Genomic DNA, 21,959 nt, shown 5'->3' with positions numbered 1-21,959 from the left:
GATTTACTAAAAAAGTAGTGTGAGCAACTACCCCAGAAAGCAGTTTTTTAATAATCACTATAGAAAATAAGAAAAGGGATAAACAAAAGGGTCTCTTCTCAGCCATTTGTTATATAATGCGTTAGGTTAAACAAAATGTAACCACCTGAAGTAAACATGTACAGAAGGGCCTGGAAATCAAGATATTTAGGTACATAAATCCCCAGTGGCTTCAATAAATTGTAATCTTATGTCTGACTACTTCTTTTTTTAAAAACAATCATCCAAATTTGCTGTGATCTCTGGATGTTTGCTTCATTGTACCAGATTGGCCCTATAGAGCAGACACTGATACATGGTTAATGACATTTTTACCTTATATAGAGTCACTGTATTGCATTGCATATCTACAAAAACATAGAAAATCATCAAATGTTGCTTAACTTAAATCTATAAGCTGCATAATGGCATTTAGGTGACTTTTAGACCAAATTTACTACAGTTTGTCTTTCTGGATTTACATGTAGCTTATTCATGCTGCAGGGTTTTTATTTACCTTGTTACTTAATTCTGACTTTGTTCATTTTGACTGCTTTCCAAGAAACATCGGCTTACCCCCCCCCATTCATCTAAAACAAATGATACTTGCTTTCATTTTTTTAATAAATTTTTATGATAGATGCTTTTTTATCTTAAGAGGTCAATGGAATACTTTCAGTCCAGAACCTGCTTCATGTGAACCTGTTCAGACATCAAACAAACTCGAAATGTAACACATAGGTACTATATTGATCTTCAGTCACACGTTATTCTCTTTGAAGATCTCAAATCTCCCAGACCTTTCATTTGCTGTTGTAGGTGCTACTTTAAAGAGTAAAAGCTAATCACAGCTTGCAGACAGTCACCTGTGAAAGCTGTCGGTTCACAAACTGTTTTGTATGTAACCATCACTGCATTGCCACAGACCAGTTTGTGTACTGGGAGCACACATTCCTGGTTCAAACTACACAAACGCATTTGCACTACAATCTCTTTTACAATAAAAAATGCAAATAAAAAGACAGGGCACCCTTACTTAAGTTAATATTTCTCTCTTCTTAAGAAATATATCAAAATACAGTGTTTTGGCTAACCCTACTAGTTGTACAATATACATTCTAACCACCCATCATCCAATGAAAGACTTTGTTCTTAGAGTGGCTTTTGAGATGCGATTTAGTACTGCAATAAAACATAATTAGCCACTGTGCAGTATATCTGTATTTTGAAAACTGTATAGGAAATTGTTTCAATGTAAAATCATTTAGTTTAGTGTGTACTTGAAAAAGGCAACCCCTAAAATAATTCTGTGTCACATAACAGCTCTGAATTTCAGTGAAATTGGCTTGGCATTACCTTGATAAGATTTTATCCATTCCCTGGTCCTAAGTCACACTGTGATTTTTCAGTATAATTCTTAGTCATTCAAATCTCAATTCAAGCCTATGTGTAACATTCTTACAACAAAACTGCAAATGTTATTTGTTTGTATATTTACATGTTGTTTCATTTTTGTTTTTAAAAGCTGAGATGTGTCTCGAACTGTTTTCTGTAACCCGGAACCTTATTTATGTTAATTTCAGGCATTAAATGATATTAGTTAAATTTCATCATGTAATGGATTTTACATGCAGTACAAATGTCAAGATGTGATGACGATTAAGCAAATGCATGCACACATTTTAAACTTACTTCATAAAGTTATTTCGATTTGTGTGAATAATAAATAGACTACAAGTTAAATATATACTTTCTTTCCTAATCTTCTGAGATGTACTTTAAATAGGGAGTTAAACATTAAAAAGACAGATTATTAGATCAGGTGTGTAAATAAGCAGTTATGATAAATTGTTTAGAGGTTGAAATTTGCCATTGGTTCCTGCAGGTTTGATCTATATAGGCTGTTTTAAAGTGCTATGCAACCATGCCTGCTACCTCTACTGTATAATTCAGTCTATGTTTATTGAGAAACAGGGTTGTCCCTAAGTAATACTCACATTATTCAGGAAGTTTAGTTTATGGGCACAGAATAAAAAGTGTGCACTTCCTTCAGGTCAACAAATATGATGCCAGCCCTGACAGACAAAAAACAAGGGAGGGATGGTGCCGTCGCATCATCCAGGTGGGGCTGCACACTGGTGGTGGTGGAGGGGAGACCCTATTACCTGTAAAGCGCTTTGAGTGGAGTGTCCAGAAAAGCGCTATATAAGTGTAAGCAATTATTATTATTATTATTATTGTTATTATTATTATTATTATTATTAATTATATCAAAAGATATTGAAACAGAGAGGTATCCTTCCTGTGTGCAATACTGTATATGTTATTCATGTCTTATTAAGAGCTGTCAAAATATCCAGATATGTCATGAACTGCTTTGTTGGCATAACTATTGTTTTATAATTTTCAAAAATGCTGGTGATAAATATACTGCTGAACACGTATTCCCGGCCAAAGTAACCTTTGCTGTTATCTTCACCTCTGTTCTCGGTAGACATTCTTTCAACTGCTATAAATTATCTGAGCAGGCTTAGGTTAATTATTTTACATGTCTAAATCAATTAAACTAAAGAAATCAAACTACTGACTTTTGGAAAAGCTTTATCTTGCTCATGTCAATTGGAATCCTTCAGGTCTGTAGGTCACTCACACACCAGCCAGTATTTGCTTTTGCGGTCCTGAAGTATAGTTTTTGAGTTCCATTTGAACTGATAAAGCAAAGCAATTGTAACACACTTTAACCCTTACCACAAAAGCTTCAGCAAATTGATACGGGTTCACAGATAGTTCTTCCTACTGAAACAATTGAAATATAAACCTTACCAAAAAGGAGGGATTAATGCATTGGTAGATAACATTCAAGTGTAAATGTTCATGTTTAAATTTCACAGAATATAGAAGACAATTACTAACTTGCAAGAAATCACTCGCCCGCATACCTTTCTCTCTCAGACAGATCAAAAGTCAGTACAGTTCTTCAGATAGAGTGAGTGAGAAGCTGGAATTAATACGTCACTACTATTGTATTTTCGCCTTAATCATCTATAGGATACCTGTTGGATTTTCCCTGAGACTGTGGGTGGATTCCCAAAAGAGTGAGTCATGACCAGGCAATATCAGTTACACCAGGTGTTTTTCTGAATTCCCTCTTATATAGAGTTGTTTTTGTATTTATCTCACTCTCAAATAAACAGGTAGTTTTTTCAAAAATAAAGTTCTTATGCAATGTAAATAGAAATCATCACAACATACCCATTTTAAGTAGATAAAGGAGTTTTGCAACAGACATTAAGTAAATTTTGAGTAACATTTGGATCTAGAATTGCAGCTTAAATGAATTCAGTGGTGATAAACTGGATGATTATATTTCTGTCTTCATCCTTTTCTGTCATAATAATACTCAAAATAGAAATCCAACGTCAAACAAAAATCAGACATAAACAATACCAAATTGCACTTCCAAATTGCATGATAGTCATGCTTTTCAAAACATCTGCATCTCCAAAGTACATCTGCATCTGAATATTTCTGCCTGTTGATTTATGATTATTAGGTTTTGTGCTGTTTGGTTCCAGTGCAAATGGTGTACACATTAATGTTTTAGCGTGTCTACAGTTGCTGCAGTGGGCATCATCCATCAGAATACATCAGTACAGGTAACTCTCCTTTGTGTATGGAAGAAAGGCATCTTTGGTGGTTCAAGAGGCGACACTGAGAAGACTGACTTCTGAGAATGGAAATATGGTGTTATAAAGATGTTTTGCAGCATACAGTTATTGTACAACAATATAATATGTTCTGAGCTTCAGTTTGGTATACTTTACATTATATTTTTGGTTTGCACTGGTTTTCCCCTTCCAGTGTTGCTTTTAGGCATAGTTGAAAGTACCTTCCATTTATTTTCTTCATCGGTGAGCAGTTTGAAGACATAACCTAGGGAATTACCTATAAAATGAATGGAAACAAAAGCTTTTTAGAATACACGTTGTGCATTGCACATACTGATAAGCAGCCTACCTTACTTTGTTGTCCAATTTGTTTTCTTGCAGAGACATATGTCATTATTTGTGCCTTTTAATAGCTTTATGAGCCCAACATGGGAGAGGTTTCGTAACGTGCAGTGCATTTCTAATCAGGAAAAAAAACTTTAAAAGTTTTTGATCTTCAGATTCAGTTATTAACCTTAACATCATTCAATCGTGGCAATAGGGTGCCAAAGAAACACACGACTCCCACAAAACTCCTTTATGTATATTTTTGGCAGTAATATGTAGTATATATTACTGCCCACCTGAACCACCTTCCCACCTTCTTCAGGTGTGTACTTGCACACCTGAAGAAGGCTCCACGGCCGAAACGTTGTGTTCTCTTTCTTCTTTTTTTCAGCATGGAATAAACCTATTACTTGTTCCTTTGCAGCCTACGCATGCTGACGCAGCTACCCACCCATATGTAGTATATACTGTATATATGCTCTGAGAGGCATTAATACACAACAAGTCGTTACTCATCCAATACTCATTTGATGAGATTTTAATTCTGGAACAACAAAGTATAATATGAACAACTAATATGTTTATTCCATGCTGAAAAGAGAAGAAAGAAAACACAACGTTTCGGCCGAGGAGCCTTCGTCCTTCAGCTCCACGTTTCAGCTCTGGTATTATCATGCAGGCAAGCAAGAAAACATGACTACATAGTAACTACACGACTAGCAGTGCAGAGAATTTAATCAAAGAGGTCCTCACCTCTGACATATCTTTGTCCATCACTTTGAAAGACAACTGGCTCTCCTCATTGTGTTCATGGGAGCTCACCCCACAACATAAATGGTAGATCCTATCCAGCTGTGTCTTTCTACAGCACAGGCTCCTCTCTATTCCCTCCAATTGCCATCTATATTTTCCACACAGAAACAAATTTTGTCAAAGGACACAACAGTTCACCCTCATCTGCTCATCTCCTCATAAAGTTCTGCCGCTACGCTTCTCTATTATACTTAAGCCTGCTAATGTTTTAAGTGAAACTGAACAACTGGGCCAGTTGAAAATAATTACATAAGTGGGATCAGAGTATTATATGATGTCAGTTGTGGATGAATAATTTTGTGAAAATCCAATCAGTAGATAAACTATGGGATGATGAGCTTCGAAAATGTTCCAGCAACCTATATTGGATTCACTGATATTTCTGCTCACACCTGAGCTTTTTGGCAGCTATCAGAACTGGGACATGGTATATTTGCCTGACGATCAGGAGCAGACTATGTGACCTGCATGTGTTCTTAAATATCCACGCCTCTTAGTTGCATATGTGTATCTTTTGATTGTAGCATACACACATGTCCTCTACTAGCACAAATATTACATATGCATGCAGTACGTTAGTTCTATGAGCTAGACAGCACTTATTAATTTCACATGAAAATAAAATACAACTGTTTTTTAATGGCTGGTTTATTAAATATTGCAGTAAATTAAAAAGTATAATTTGGGATCATATATTATGGATTGAAACAATGTGATTGTTTTTAGAATAGAATATTTAATCATTTATGAGGGATACATATTTATCCTAGCTCCACTCATGGGGACGCACACGCCTGCTGATCTTCATTTTATCTGAGCTCTTTACTTAACTGTCCTTAAGTGATTTTATAATTATATTAGCTTGATTGGAACCTTTGCAAGGTTTCTTTTGTATTTCAGAGATGGAAATTGCCTCCAACATGATTTGGAACAGAAAATGATCAAGAAGTTCCTGCTTTTCAGTTATCGCATTAAGGATTTAATTATGTAATGATGAGCACATCTGGAATGAAGAACAACAGGTTTGTATGTTCCGCAAGCTACAGTTTGAACAGCAATATTTGCCTTCATAATGTATATCAGGAACTTTTCTCTTTCCACTGCACTCAAAATGCTCCACCTTGCTTAGTTTCTACTGTATCTTCTATATCATATCTCTTCACTACCTTAATTCTCATTCCCACTTACTCTTCATCTCCACACCATACTGATGGAACCAGTTTCTTGGGCTCATCAGAACCTCACTGTCACCAACCACCTCTTTAAAACCCAACTGAAAATTCTACAGTCCATCCTGAGTTCATTGTGTTTGCTTGTGCTGTTTTGTTTAATGTATATTGGAATAATACATGGAATAAACCTACAGTATTACTTGTTCCTTTTCAGCCTACGCATGCTGATGCAGCTACCCACATGTATTGCATTAGGCTGCAATACAAACATATTGTTACAAAACACTACACCACGTAACCTTTTCTTTGCTAGCTTTAGTAGTTCAATAATTTTTTAATGTAAATATCCTTGAAGGAAGGTGTCATCTAATAAAATCTGTTACTGGTAACAACTCTAAAATATAGTCTGATAAATAGTCATAATACTATAAAAGGTCACCCCCTTTAAATGTAGATTTAAAGATAATCTACAAATTTTTAGTAGCATGTTTATAATCAGTTTTCCTACAACTAGTTCATCCAGATCAATTCAGCTGCTAAAGGTGGATACTAGAGGGCTCTTCAATTTGATTCATTTATTATCAATACACCTATCGTGGTGGTTTCTCTAACTGCAGAGAAAGAATTTAAAAGTAACTTGACCATTTTGATTTACATTTCTAAACTTGGATTTAGTAAAACTTTTTTAACAACTATATTCAATCTAACACTCATTAAACCCATCCAGTCTTCAACCATTCAGTCTTGGTTATTATAAGCAATTTAATTTCAAGAGGGCTCAAAATTGTATAGGGGTACCAGACACATTTGCCCTTTAACCTTTGCCTTTTATTTTTATAGTGCACTTGACTGCTGCACATCACTGGTCTACCAATGTAATGGGTATTAAGACAGACTCTGCACACTATACAATTAGTTTATATACAGATAGCATTTCACTTTACCTACAATAACCACGAGTACCACTACTAGGCAAGCTCCAGATTATGAATAGATTTACTAATATTTCATATTAAAATGAGCAAGTCTAAATCTGATATTTTGCCCCTCTACCAATATAATTGGGAAACTATTGGTCACAATTTTCTCTTCAGGTAGACACATAACAGTTTCAAATATTTTGGGAATTCAAATATTCACTAATTGAAGGTATCTGTAACATTTAGACACATTTTGAGACCGATTACTGAAGATATACTGCTACAGTCTTCCTGTATTTATGAGCTCCAAATGACTGTACTACCTAAATTATTTCTGTTCCATGATGCCAGTATTTACAGAAATTAAATATTGCTTAAGAAAACAGCAAATAATCTTTATTTGCAATGCAAGAAACTAGAATACATCTATTCAAAACCCCAAAAAAGAAAATCCAAAAGGGGACTTTTGGCACCAAATGTTCTCAATTACATTCTTTCATTTCCATTAAACAGGCTTTTTACCTGGATCCTCCCAGAACTTATTTTTTGCCAGACACAGAAACTTTCTTTGTATTTCTTCCTCACTTGTCTCTATTGCTTGTGAGGGATTGCGACTAACAAAATGTAGTTATTTTAACCACTAATGTATATTAATAAGTTAAAAAGCTCCTTGGAAAACAATTAATATCACCAAGAATAACTCACGTTTGAAATCTCCCACATGGTCTAATCAAAACCTTACAATTGCAGGGAAAGTCTTTGTGTTCAGAACATGGACACAGAAGAGTATTTTCCCTGTGCACATCTTTTACAGAGGAAGGCTACTCTCATACGAAAAACTGAGGCGGTATATTTGATACCAAACAACTCATACTATGAAAACCTTCAGTTGCTTTAAAGGAATATGTTCAGTCTGCCTCTTTTTTTCTAGGTGAAAAAACTATATCCCTTTATCACTTACCTTCTTTCAAAGGGTTTGGATCCTCTGCGTGTATTTGGGGGTGGTATTTAATTTTTGTTCCATTATTCTTTGTTCTTCCTGAATATGCATTTTACTCTGTATGAAACTATGTGTATACTTATTTTATGTTTTATGTATTTAAATAAAAAAATGGAAAATGATAACTTTTAGATTGTATTACTGACAATAAATAAGATGTACACTGTTCACATATAGTAACTCCAGACTGTCAGTGTTGGAGCAATTGAATGCAGATTCCAAACAACACAAACAACCTGTTACCAAAAAAACAATTCTTGAATCCATGAAAGTCTTTACATTGATCTTTCTACGGTATTTCCAAAACCTGAAAACAGTTCAGCACTAAAAATCTCAAATTGTTTTGAAATTTGAAAGTGGTTTTAATTCTTTTTAAATATTTAATTAAATCAAGCAGAGGACATCTGTCTTTTGTCTTGAAGTGGAGTTTATGTATTGTGGTTGATGTTGTTTTTAAGCCAAACTTCTGGGAGGGAACTTTTGTAAATAAAATTGTATTGAGCTTATGGCCTAGAACATTTTCTTTTTTAATTTATTCTTGTTTACATCAATAAATCATATGAACTTGAAGGAATTTGTTTCAATGGAGTACTAGTGAATTGACATGCTAAAACTGGAACAGGCTAAAACAGCCTTGACTCATAAAAGGATTGACCTCACCATCCACCATCCAACTGATGGAGAAGCCCATGACTATGCAAGGAGAAGCAAGATCAATAATTGCACATAAAAATAACAAAAAAAGCTCCTGGTTGATTTCAAACTCTCAAACAATACTAATGTAATCCAAATAAAGTATCTGCTGCAGAAGAGATATAGGGTCTAAAGGTAACGATAATGTTTTGCATGTTCAGTATGCAGTAGGTTTGTAGCAATTGTTTTAAAAATTCAGATGGAATGTAAACTAAAGTAACATATATTGTACATATACTGTATGTGTTCTAGATTCTCATACATTTTAAATGGATGAGGTCTATTGTGTTGCCAGGATTTGCAGTCACATTTACATTATGCTAATTTCTTTGAGGTTTCTTTTCACTGTCTTTTTCAGGAGAGGCCTGTGGTGCCTTTCTGAGCTTCTGAAAAGGTCTGACTACATTTGAGCTCTGACTTTTAATTTAAAGGGAGTGTTCGAAAGGCTCTGAGTAGAAGATGCTCTCTTTGAGACCTGCTGACTGAACAGTGAATGGACAGCATGATTCCACTATGACTATCAAGTGGAACAAATAAAATTAAGTGTCTCCTCAGAGCCCTGATTGTCCTCTCTAGTGCATGATCCCACGAGCCTTTCACAGAGCTGACCTGTACATAATGAGACGATTGTTTGCTCTCAATTACTTCTGCTGCCTGAAGGGATGCTCTGTTTATAGAACTGAGACATTTACTAAAGTGACTGGAAAATATATTCTTTTATTACATCAATCTGTTCAGATGACTAGATAATATCTTTTATAAGGTACGCTACAGAATCATACAGCAAAAACAGAATAATTTTCTGGCTTTAAATGTATGTCCAGTACATCACTGAGAACTAAATAAGATCCATACACATTCACGAAGACCAGCCATTAAAGCATTACTATGAAAATATACACCTTGGCTTCAGGAAAACTTGAGATATTAATCTTGTTCACCATAGAAATTTAAGATACTTGCAAACTCACATTAGATACCTAAACTTGCAACACATGCTGTACATTCCTCCAGAAATATGTTAAAATACAATCTAGAGCAATGAACTGTAAATGGGAAGAGTGTTTCATCAATAAAAATTAGGATACCTTAGATATGATATATTAAAATACGTGCAAACGTTTCTGATGGAGGTGAATTTGGTCTGTAGATATATTAATATTTAGTATTGTTTAAATCTTTACTTGACACAATTTTTATATGCTTTTCTATGAATCAATTGTCTCATGTAAAAGATTTACCTGATAATACTTTAAAAAAAGGTACAAAAAGTGTATTGTTATATAAAGGAACAGGTAAAGGTTTATCCGATGCTGAAGGGAAAAGAATAGAGACACAACATTTCAGCTGTGGAGCCTTCTTCACTGTGAACACCTGAAGAAGGCTTCACAGCCAAAACGTTGTGTCTATTCTTTTCAGCATGGACTAAACCTTTACCTGTTCCTTTGCAACCTACACATGCTAACACAGCTCCCTAGAGTAACGCGAACTTGCTATATAATGTACTTTATTCCTGATTCTAACATTACCTCATAAAATTTGCAAAAGTGATCATCATAAAAAGGCTCTTGATAAAATTTAAAGCTTGACTCGCATTTATTTGATTTTTCGCATGGAAGGGAAGGAGGCTCTTTTTACTATCTCTGTAACATTTTATCATTTCCCATTTGTTAAAGTATAAAATATTAACAAATTACTAGAAGATATACAGTATATTCCTTTGCACGTCAAAGACGAAATGCGTGAAGTGGAAATCCAGCTTGCGTGATGGACACAGTCAGGAACTCTGGAGAAGAGGGAAGACTTTTTTCTAAATTAGTTAATAAGCGATCAATGAAGACAGTTGTACTCAAGGTCAACAGGAATCTTCTGACAATGGAATTGTCGTCTTTTTTTTTTTGATGTTTCACAAGTTCCAAAACCACACGCTTGCAACAAAAGATGATAAAATGGCATGCAATGATAACAATGCCATAATGTTTAATGAACAGCACATTCCAAGAAACCTTAAATAATAACAAAGCAGATTCATTATTTTTATGCATTTTATGCATTGTTTAAAGTATCAAATATTTTATAAGTATTACAAATACACATGCACATACTGTATAAATGGTAATATTTTATAAGTATTACAAATACACATGCACATACTGTATAAATGGTAACTGTTGTACTTATTTTTGTTACATTATATATTTATATTATCTTCCAAACAACATAAGATCATGTCTTTTTTTATATTCAAATGCAACCTTAATAAGTAACTCAAGCAGCAATTTCAATTTAATAAAGCATATATACTGTATATTATGATAGATGTTAAATGAAACATTGATACTGTAATCTTTGTTTAATGTCATAAAAGGTATTTTTTCATATACTTAAGTTTTTGTGTATTATAAAAATGACTTGAGTACTAGAAGTTTTACAAGAAAGTAGTTTTTATTTTATTATACTGTATTGGACATTTATACAACAGTAAGGACAAAAAAACTATAGGACCATATACTTCGATTTAGATTTTTGTTACTGAAGGTTATAACCAAAAGAACAGAAACTAGCCCATAATATTTAAATATGACATAAGAAACTGTTTGAAAGCCAATTTTTCAAGATTATAATAATAATTAATAATTGCTTACACTTATATAGCGCTTTTCTGGACACTCCACTCAAAGCGCTTTACAGGTAATGGGGACTCTCCTCCACCACCACCCATGTGCAGCCCCACCTGGATGATGCGACAGCAGCCATTGTGCGCCAGAACACTCACCACACATCAGCTATCAGTGGGGAGGAGAACAGATTAATGAAGCCAGTTCACAGACAGGGATTATTAGGAAGCCATGACTGGTAAAGGCCAATGGGAGATTTGGCCAGGACGCCGGGGTAACACCCCTACTCTTTTCGAGAAACACCCAGGGATTTTTAATGACCACAGAGAGTCAGGACCTCAGTTTTACATCCAAAGGATGGTGCCTGTTTACAGTATAGTGTCCCCCTCACTATACTGGTTCATTTGGCATCTCCACAACATATTTTGTTGTTTCCCATATCATTTATTCTCTTCTATCCCACACAATGAACAGATTGGTAAATTGTTAATATTTTCTGTGGCATGGCAACAGCCAAAACACAAATATGATTCACTCTGATTCACTCTGAGAACAAACCAGTGACTTGCTCACTGTAGTTTATTAAGTACAGAAAACTGACAAATTTTCTCATTTCACACACGCTAAAGTCATTAATATGGCTTATGATGGAGTTCCAGAAGAAATCAGTATTATCCTGTAATAACCATTATAATCATATACAGTAGTTGATAACATTTTAACTATACAATACAAGGAAAATTATTTCTGAATAAAATTATATTAAGATAATTCATTACACATTCATTTGGCATTAATTGGTGGAGCGGTGGCACTGTCGCTAAGGATCTGTGCCTGTGGCTGGAAGGTTGCCAGTTCAAATCCTGTGGCTGGCAGAGGAATCCTACTCTGTTGGGCACCTGACCAAGGCCCTTAACCCCAACTGCTCCAGGGGTGCTGTATAAATGGCTGACCCTGTGCTCTGACCTCAAGCTTCTCCACCTGTCTGTGTGTCTCAAGGAGAGCAAGCTGGGGTATGTGAAAAGACGAATTCCTAATGCAAGAAATCGTAAATGGCCAATTAAGTGATCTGATCATTAGTCTTTGATAATTACAGTGCAATAAAAGGAAAGTAGCCCAATTATGGCTATCAGTACAAACTGAGGTATTGCACTTCAGCACATTGTGTCTCTTGTACTAATTACAAGCATTGTCTTAATCAATGTTGTGTGTGTTATAGTATAACTCAGATCTGTCCATTCATAGAGTTTATCTGAAGATTCTTTAACTATAGTAGCTCTAATAAGAACTTAATTGGAAATGGGAAATAATTATAGTAACAAAATAGTAGGTATATGATGCAGATTATGTATTTTAAGTATAAATTAATAGCTACAAAGTCATTGGTTGTCATGAAATCAATCAAGAAGTAAACAATGATGTCAAGGCCCATGTAAATACAGACAGTGATTACATTGCACAGCAGTTAATATGTAGTGACCACTATGGTTCCTTGGAAATCCCACATGATATTTATAGCATACAAACTGGCATATCAGCAGAGAATGTAGCATAGTAACAAGAAAAGATTTTAGCGGTATTTAAATGAACTAATAATAAGATAAAAAAGAAATAATTTCAAACAAATTTCTAACATTGTGAGGAGAAAAAATAAATTAGAGGTTGTGCTATCGAAAATTTACCCTGGATCTCCACAGTTTATAACGGGAATAAACAAAAAGCAAAAAAACCCAGCAGATTATTGTTTTATTTGCAGAGATAATGTTGATACATTGCAGAAATTTTAGGATATCTCTAAGCTTTTCCTGACAATAATGTCAACAATAAGGTCATAGAGTAATCCTTAATCTGATTCTTCAGGATATAATTCTATCCCACATTGCTTTATCCAGACAAAACCTGACTGGCCCTCCTTCTGTCACATTGAAGTGCCCAGCCAAGAAATGAAATGGGTAAATCTCATACCTTCTTTCAAATGAACCTTTTGCCAGGACTTGCATCATTTCAGTAAGATTTTTTTTTTTATCAATGCAGTCTTGCATTCCATAAAATGTAATTTAGAAATTCTCGTTTATTTTTGTCATGGGAGACTGGCTAAGTTAGTCTGGTGCAGCTTCTTGCTATTTTTGTAATTAAGCCCAAATTTTATTTTTCTTCGTTCACACGGAAAACAGCAGTACAGAGGGAATAATAAAACCACATGGAGGTAATTCTCATTACCTGATAAAGTGTTGAAACATGTAATTCTTTCAAAGAAAACTACTTTAAACCATATAGCTTTTTTCCCACACCCTTCATTTATTCAGTTCAGTATTTTTTTCTTTCCTAACTACTAATTAGGATTGAATACAATGAGTAAACAATTTTCTCATTATATGTTAACCACTGTGCCTTTTTTGTCAGGTACAGGCCCATGTTCTTTGAATCTACAGTACTCCTGTTATATTCCTTGACAGTGAGATGTCAGATTAAATCCAGAATTATCAAAGTAATCTTCATTACGGTAATGTTCTCTGGCTTGAAGAAATGGTCACACTAAGTATATCGTGCAAACATGGTCTTCTTTTAACCAAGACAGCCTGATCTGCCATGTGACCTTTGCAAGCTGAATAAGATCACATGGCACTAAACCAATTAGTTTTAATGGCATCAGAATGGCATCATATGTTGTTGTACAGCATATTTCTTTTCTCTTTTTTTTAGACAAAACCGTTCTTTAGTCACAAGTGCAACCCTTCAAAACACATGTTAAACAACATCATTTAAAACGCAAGTGAACAGCTGGTGAATATTTATATTCTTTGTTTAATGTAGATGCTCTAGTTTACTTTTGATGGCAGGAGTTAGGAAAGATCTCTTCAGTTTAGGGCTGAAAATGAAACTGTGTTTATAGTTTCTCACAATAATATTCAGTCCCTTTAAGGAACATTCCTCATAAAAAGTCTTCACACCATTAATTTTCTCCCCACCCCCAGAAAACTCTTATGCAACTTAAAGTCAAAGGGGGTCATGACCTCAAAACATTTGTAATCAGAAAGTGTAGTATTTGGGTTAGTTTAAGTTCATTCTGATAAACTGTTTAAATTACGTGTTCTATGTATCACAGCACAGAAAGTGTTCTAGATGAAAATACAGAACAACTGAGCAAAATACAGCACTATATTATATGAGATTATGGTACTAATAATGCCTCTGTTTGAATGTTGAAATAATTTATTACTCTTTACTTTATTAATCATGTATATATTTTAAATTTAAGTGCTTTAATCTAACACATTTCAGGAAAAAATAGTAATTATGGTATTTTTTTAAATCTCAGGAGGTCTTGCTCCGCCTATCACAGGGCAGCAAGAGTCTGGAGAGATTAAAGGCAGGTGCTTCCCAGTCCTGGTTCTGATGATCCCAGTGTCTGCTGGTTTCAAAACTTCAAACTGTCCCCAAAATACTCTTGAATGAAGACGTGTATGTGCATTAAACAAGCATCGTGATTTTTTAGTTTAGATTTGGATCTGCCAATATGTAAAGTACAGTTTCAAATACTCAGAATTCAGTATAAAAAATGTCACTGAGGAAATGGTGCTGAGAATTCTTAGGTGTCTTTTTAAATAATTTGAATGTGATCAAGAACAGAGTTGTCACTGTTTTCTGATGATCAAACAGGAAATATCTTTTTATTTATACGCTCATTATTTATTTATAACCAGACACAAAACACTCTGCATGACCTGTTTCTATACAATATATCTACTTTATACTGATAGTATAAGATATATACCAGCTAAAAATGTATTAATCTTTGACAGAAGTCATTATCAATACCTGCAAGATGTTTGCCCATGAGTGGATGTGCAAGTCAAGTCTAGGACTAGATCCAAGCCTCTCCGTATGTTCGGTCACATTTCTAATATCTGATTTTAAAGAGTTTTAAATAAGCCGAATTAAAACTCAAGACATATTTTTATAGATAGTTTATCACACAGAATTGTAAATACAATACAGGTGGAATTAGGTCCTTCACAATTCTAGAGATAGTTATCTTAATTTACTATACAAATAAATGTGATGTTAGGTAATTCATACATTTAGCAGATGTTTTTTCCAAATTACATTTGTATTTGTTTGTGCTGAATATTACTAGAGTGATTTGAGTGAAGTATCTTGCTCAACAATATTACAGCACTACCATGCCTGGGTTTAGAAACCAGAAACTACCAGGTACATGTCCAGCACCAACTGATCCAGGCCCAGATATGTGAACATTTCCACCTTTATTGTTTGTCTCTGCTCTGTTCACCTTTCCTTTTTTCTCCTTTACATTACATGTTCTTCCTTAATAATATCATCCATCATTTCCTAACCCCTTCATCAAATACATGAGCATGAGGGAGCCTGAGCCTATCCCGACGAGCAACAGCAGCAATGGGACACCATCACAGGGTCCATCACAGGGGCTCACACCAGGGTCAATTTTCCCAGAAGCCAATTACACTCCATACAATTAGCACCCCATGCTAATTGAATAATTCTGAATTGAACCCAGGTCCCCATCACTGTAAGGCAGCAATGTGCCACCCCTCCTTAACAAAACCCTGTTTATTTTTTCATTGTAATTGCCATTATTGAAAAATAGCTTCTGGAATCATCATCAAGCAGACATTTATTTCTACATATATTGACGCACAAATGAAATGCAGGACTCAAGTCTAAGAGATTTAATTGTATATTTTGACCAGAGCTGCGATCAACATGTTCCCTGAGGTGTACTGGCATCTCATCCAGGGTGAATCATGCCTTGCACCTGTTGCTTGCCAGGAGAGACTCCGGCTCCTCCGCGACCTAGCTTTGCACAGAGCAGTTAGAAATGGGAAGGATAGATACCAACAACATCAGAAACATTGAGAACAAAACTGAACACAAAGAATCGTGATAGCCTGTCAGTATGAAACATGGCACAGCGTAAGTATGAAACCATTACAAATTTAGTATCAGGTATGACCCCCCTGACCATTAAACAATCCTAGCAGCATTGATGGATAAGCCTTTCCAGTCCCTGGACTGGACTGGACAGCTGTGGGCTGCTCTGACGCTCTTCTTGTGCAGCTGCAGCCAGCTGCTGAATGCTGGCTGGTCACCAATCTCTCATGTTGATGGCATTTGTGACTTCGTTCTATGGGTATTCTATTCAACACAGATCAGGATAAAAAGCTATCCATGGCAAGACTCTAAAATTGTGTTCTGAAAGCATGCGATTGTAATACCAACACAGTTTGGTCTTCTATTACCCTTCTGGAAAATCCAACAACTCAGGATTTATTGCAGGAATGGAAACAATATTGGAAAAAGGAGATTGTCGGTGTATTATTGAATAATACGGTTCTCCATATTCTGTACCAGATTTATTCTAATGGGAATCAATTGAGATTTCTCTTCACATCATAACATTTAAATCACGCAACCAGTTGGCTTGAACATCACCATAGTTGGTGTAATGCTTACCGTGATATCTCCACACATTGTCTTCCATCAGGTCTGTCAATGGCAAAACAGCATTCATTACTTATAAAACCACTCTCTCTGCCACCACTATGGATGTCCTCCTGCCCAGAGAAGATAGAAATATTATCATTAGTCAGATGTTAGCATTACCCCTGAATGACTTTTGAGCATGCAAATCATTCTCATGCAGTTGTAGAGACACAGTTTTTCCTAGAATTAGAAAACTGTAGTTACTGCAGTCTGAAAATTATTCTGCAGATGGATCAGACAGATGTGATGATCCTGGACCAAACTGATATCCTTCTGCCTACTAGGATACAGCCTGTTCCTCACAGAGCCAATCGTAGATGATTTCAATCATGACCAAGCCAATAGTAATCAGGTTAGCTCCATTACTCAAGTGTGAAAATAATTTTCTTTCAGTGCTTTTGGGTGTCTGAAAAAAGCCACCAAAATTATGACTGACCCCACTCACCCCAGTCACAACGTGTTCGTCCCCCTACCATCTGGTAGAAGGTTCTGGAAGATTCAGTCGCACACAACAAGACAGCTGACAACTAGCTTCTTCCCCAGAGCCATCAAGCTGGTGACCCCCGTACTCCCACCCACCAAACTATGATCTCTTCTCACTTCTCCCTGTACCACACAACAACTGTACTCCTACGCCACTACATACACCATACCTCTGACAATTGAATGTCAGAAAGCCAAACTCTTACATAAAACTGTACTTAATTGAGTTGTACTATATAATCATGCTGTATTATTTTGCACTGTTTGCTCTGTTTGTGTATTTTTGCACAGTTTTTAACAGATACGGGTTCTGTCATACTGGTACCATACTCATTGTTTACATTGTTATTGTATTTACTGTCTATTGTCTTGTCTGCTGTTCTGTGTATACTGCACCTGAGAGACTAAGGGGAAACAATTTTCATTATAGTATGCACCTGTGTACTGGAAGTATAATCACAAATAAAGTTGAATTGAATTTAACTGAATGTCAACTATTCAAACCACTCATCTATTTTTTTCAAATTTTAACTCGACTCAAAAACCAAACACTGATTTTATTAAATTACACAGTATCACAGTATTTTATTATTCCCAAGGAACAATACTACACAACCAATTAACAATCAGATCTGCTTACTTTTTAAAATGCATATACCCAATGGGTGATTGATGCAAAACAGCATTTTCATTGTGCAAATACAGTCAGAAATATGGTCAGTTTAATTAAAACTGAAAAGTCAAATAAAACCAGGTAATCCATTTGCATCACATAGGTGACAATTTAATTTCTAGAAGATAATTTTAAAACACATCTGAAGTTTCTTTTCAGATGTAAAATCATTGGTAAACATAAAAAGTGTCGAGACAAGACTCTATGCCAGTGCTGTCTTCTACACCCAAATTGCTGCCTGTCACTAACGCTTTAGACGTTTTAACAGCACAAATGCATTTTGAATTATAATGAATCTGGCAGACATATTTGCCCCCACACATCGAGTGGTAGTGGGGAGGGGAGCTTCGCCCTGGACATCTCACATAAATTCCTTGCTTTTATATCGAGCTTTTTGTTCCAGAAGATCTCTAAGCACTTAACATACTGTATAGGCGGAGACCTACTTCATCCAGCACTGATGTGCAGCACCCATCTCTGTGTCACACGGTCGCTGCTACCTCTGTCATCAAGTGGAAAAGTGGGAATTTAACTGAATTAAGAGGAATCTTTAGGAAGGTCAGGTTGTACAAGCTCAGAGTAGAATTTGTTTTCTAAGAAAACAGGGCTTAACTCCTGCTCCTTTGGAAAAATACATGGGATCTTTGCTTACCATGTAGGCAGGACCTCAATATAGCTTATAATATAGCAATTTAGGACCTTAATAGCACATCTTAAGGACAGCACTTCCTACAGTACTGTGTTTGTACTTATCAAACCAGGGCATCTTTTTGAAACTGTGATCATAACGGAAGACTGAGACCTACCAGTAGCAGCAACCTGGTTTCTTTGGAGGTCTCCCATCCCTATAAGTCCCACCTTACTTAGCTTCTGAGATATGATGAGATTAGATAGAAAGGTGGCTATTCTGCTTGTCTTGGTTTGGACAATTGATACGCCCCTTGTTGTTCACCAGGTCATGATGTTTCTCTGAGGAGAACGGTCCCCTTTCTCACCTTCACAATTCCCAGAATTACACTCTTGAGTCCTAGCTGGACATCTAGGTCAAAATCCAGACTGTCCAGCTGACAAACTGACAGGTGGCAACCCGAGCTCTGTAAGATTCATGCCAGAATCTTGGTTTAGGGTTGCCCACCCTGCTCTGGATCACAACGAATGTTGTCATGTCCAGCTTCAGTGTACTATCACTATCCGATCTGAAACAAATACACTGTTTTAACATTTCGTTATTTTTAGAGTTTTCACAGGCAATTGTTAACCAGACCTTACAGTCCTGAGTACAGCAGGGTTTCCACGTGTTTTTAAATTTTCAGCAATAGGAAAGCTATAAAGAAGAGATAAATTCAGACACGTGCAGAACTGTTTGTAACAGTCAAGGAAACATAGGGAATATGCTGGAATCTGGATCCCAAGCACTAGAGGTGGGAAGCCCTGTTTTAGATGGAGAGGTATTAGAGGTACTTCAAATCATTTTCTTCATTTCATAAAATGATTTGTATAGAAAAGACTGAGCAGCACTATAGCCCCCAAAATCTTCCTCTAGAGTACATGCAATTTCTTCAAGGCTGCTTGTACTTGTACAGTCCTTGTACTAATCATGCATTGTTAAGTTACCTTCCACTGTCTTGCTGACATGGAAAACTACAAGCATGAAATTCATAATAACGACTTCCTGTAATTCATTAAAGTGTCAGCATTTTGAATATAGACCCTTTATTTCATAGATGCTTCTTCTAAAAGACTCTTAACACGTCACTTCCTTTTCTTTTGCTACCCTGGAGACAATAAAAGGTGTTCAAGAATGGCTTTTAACAATTAAAAAGCTCTTTGCCCAGGCATGAATTTCTACCTGTCTGGCATTTTCTTAGTTAGCCATTTGTGGTATTTTGATTATCTGCATCCAGCAACCTGATTGGGTATTATGGCGGGCAAACAAAAAGCACTCTGAGAGAGAAGCCCCAGGCCCTATTCCAATTACAAGCCCATGCACTGTGCAGAGGTACTCAGCTGACAAGCCCCAACAGAGCAGAGACCTCCAGATGAACTAGAATAGAGCTCTGCAGGATCACATGGATTCAAGGCAGCTGCTGATACCCTATGTAAATGAAGCTAAAAGATAAACAGTCACCACATGAAAAAGCTTTTTCTTTGCAAAAGAAAACTACTTTGTTTCACCATGATCTCCATGAAAAATCAAATGCATTTACACTGTCAAAGTTATTTTCATACGAACTGGTGGAATTATATTGAAACGCTCTCATGGCACTGTAGGAATTTACACAGATTTAGAAAAACAGTTTTATTTTGACCAAACAAAAACACTTCACCCTCTCAGGCACCAGGACACACCTGTTAGGGATTTATATTCTATACAGCAGAATTCTTCGTGTTGTTTATAGTGTCTCAAATTAGCTGTATTTATTAATAAGCAGAATAAATAATTTACATTATCAAGCAGTGCAGCAGTGCAGATGCTTCTTTTATGTCTAATTGTAAAATAAATGTAATCATTTTCAACACGCTAAACGCATATCATCACCGGATATGTCTTCTGGCTTCTGTTGAAAGAGACTAACCCTCAGCCCATACATAATTTTTTGGTGTACATCAGGGATCAGAAATAATGATATACTGTACATAGGGCTGTACTCAACTGTTATTCTGGGCTCAAAATGTTCTGTCCTGAGTCTTACTTTGCCAACCAAACAGAACACAAAATCTCCCCGAAAACCGTTTAGCTATACAAATAAAAACAAATTAATGCACACAACAGGTCAAAAATCAGTTTCAAGGTTCTCAAATAATGTACTTAAGCCACCCTTGAACTGCACCTCTGCAACAGTTTTTGTTTGCTAACTTATGATTATGTGGCTTGAGCTTATTATGTAAATAAAAGTATCATCATCTCTGCTTTCCTCAGTATTTGAAGAAATAAATGGTTACAGTGAAACTGTCACTCAATGGTGAGCATCTATCAGTGAGGACAGTAGCAAACCATTGTCTGTGCCTGTTTCACTTCAAAAATTTTCAATAGCTTGAACTTTAAGAATGTTTACTCTATCCTGGATCTACAGAAAGTCCTTTCAGTTCCTCATTTGTAGGCCACATTATGTAAAATAAAAGATTATGCAAGAAACCTGATTTTAAAACAGGAGAAATACGAGTGCAATTCATATTTGTACTGTTTATGAATTATCTGAAAAAGATTCATTTTAAGCATTTTAGCTCTTATATAGCCAACGCAATACAATCACAATTTAATTACTTAATTTGTGTGACCTCTATCACAAAATAACCTGCTGTTTAGTTTTCCAAACTGGGACATTTTACAGAAACCTAAAGGCCACATACAGAATATTATTGTTAATATTAATGAAGCTTTACATGGTCTGCAATGTACAAATAGTACAGTACAGCCTAACAAAGGACTTCAAAGATTTGCAAAGGCTATCTGAGTTCTCAATCCTTGAGGTACAAAGTCTTTTTTGTTTGCCATTCTGTCACTGTTATTAAAACTGCACAGTATCACAAGTGCTTCTTGACACAATTTACTATATTCTGGAGGTGAAGGTCTAGTCTAGGAATAATGCCATATGTGCACAAGAGCCTTCTCAAATACTATTTACAATTAAGAAAATAGAAAGCAACAATCCATTCCTCTTTTAAGTGGACTGAAAAAGTATTTAAAAAATGCAAATCCATAAATCCTTGCATAAGCAGATAGGTAAAGCTTTTTACTTGAAAGAACCAAAAGAACCAAAAAAGGATGAAAGAAATCAATTTAAATGCCAGTATTTTTATAAAGGAAGTTTAATTGTAATTGCTATTATCCTGTTTTCCAGGCAGAGAATAAAAAGCCAAATTACAGCTGGCTTTGATTAATGATATAACACCACCCAGGAGAGTTGTGTATTTCTGGCCACATGCAGAAATACTGTATGCATACCTTTAAGAATTCTCTATTACTACAATTTACTTTAGAAGTACTTTCCTTAATGTGACAATAGATACCCACAGCTGTGTTCCATTTTTTCTGTTTCTGCAAGTG

At 35.6% G+C, this 21,959-nt stretch overlaps 1 long non-coding RNA gene across 2 annotated transcripts in view; it reads right to left on the bottom strand.

The window, feature by feature from the left end:
• Positions 1-15,950: 15,950 nt before the first annotated feature.
• The window catches only part of LOC138239367 (uncharacterized), a 30,605-nt gene continuing 24,596 nt past the window's right edge, over positions 15,951-21,959 (bottom strand). The window contains exons 4-5 of one of the 2 annotated variants that reach the window (XR_011189825.1): positions 16,726-16,826; positions 15,951-16,069 (exon numbers count right to left, since the gene is read on the bottom strand). This is a non-coding gene — a long non-coding RNA (uncharacterized lncRNA). The remainder of the gene's footprint in view (positions 16,070-16,725; positions 16,827-21,959) is intronic. The other variant, XR_011189824.1, reaches the window with a different exon arrangement.

This window comes from Lepisosteus oculatus, chromosome 6 (genome assembly GCF_040954835.1).
Source record: "Lepisosteus oculatus isolate fLepOcu1 chromosome 6, fLepOcu1.hap2, whole genome shotgun sequence".
In the NCBI taxonomy this organism is placed as follows: Eukaryota; Metazoa; Chordata; class Actinopteri; order Semionotiformes; family Lepisosteidae; genus Lepisosteus; species Lepisosteus oculatus.
The sequence above is the reverse complement of the archived record's forward strand: the minus strand, read 5'-3'. Positions and strand labels throughout refer to the sequence as shown.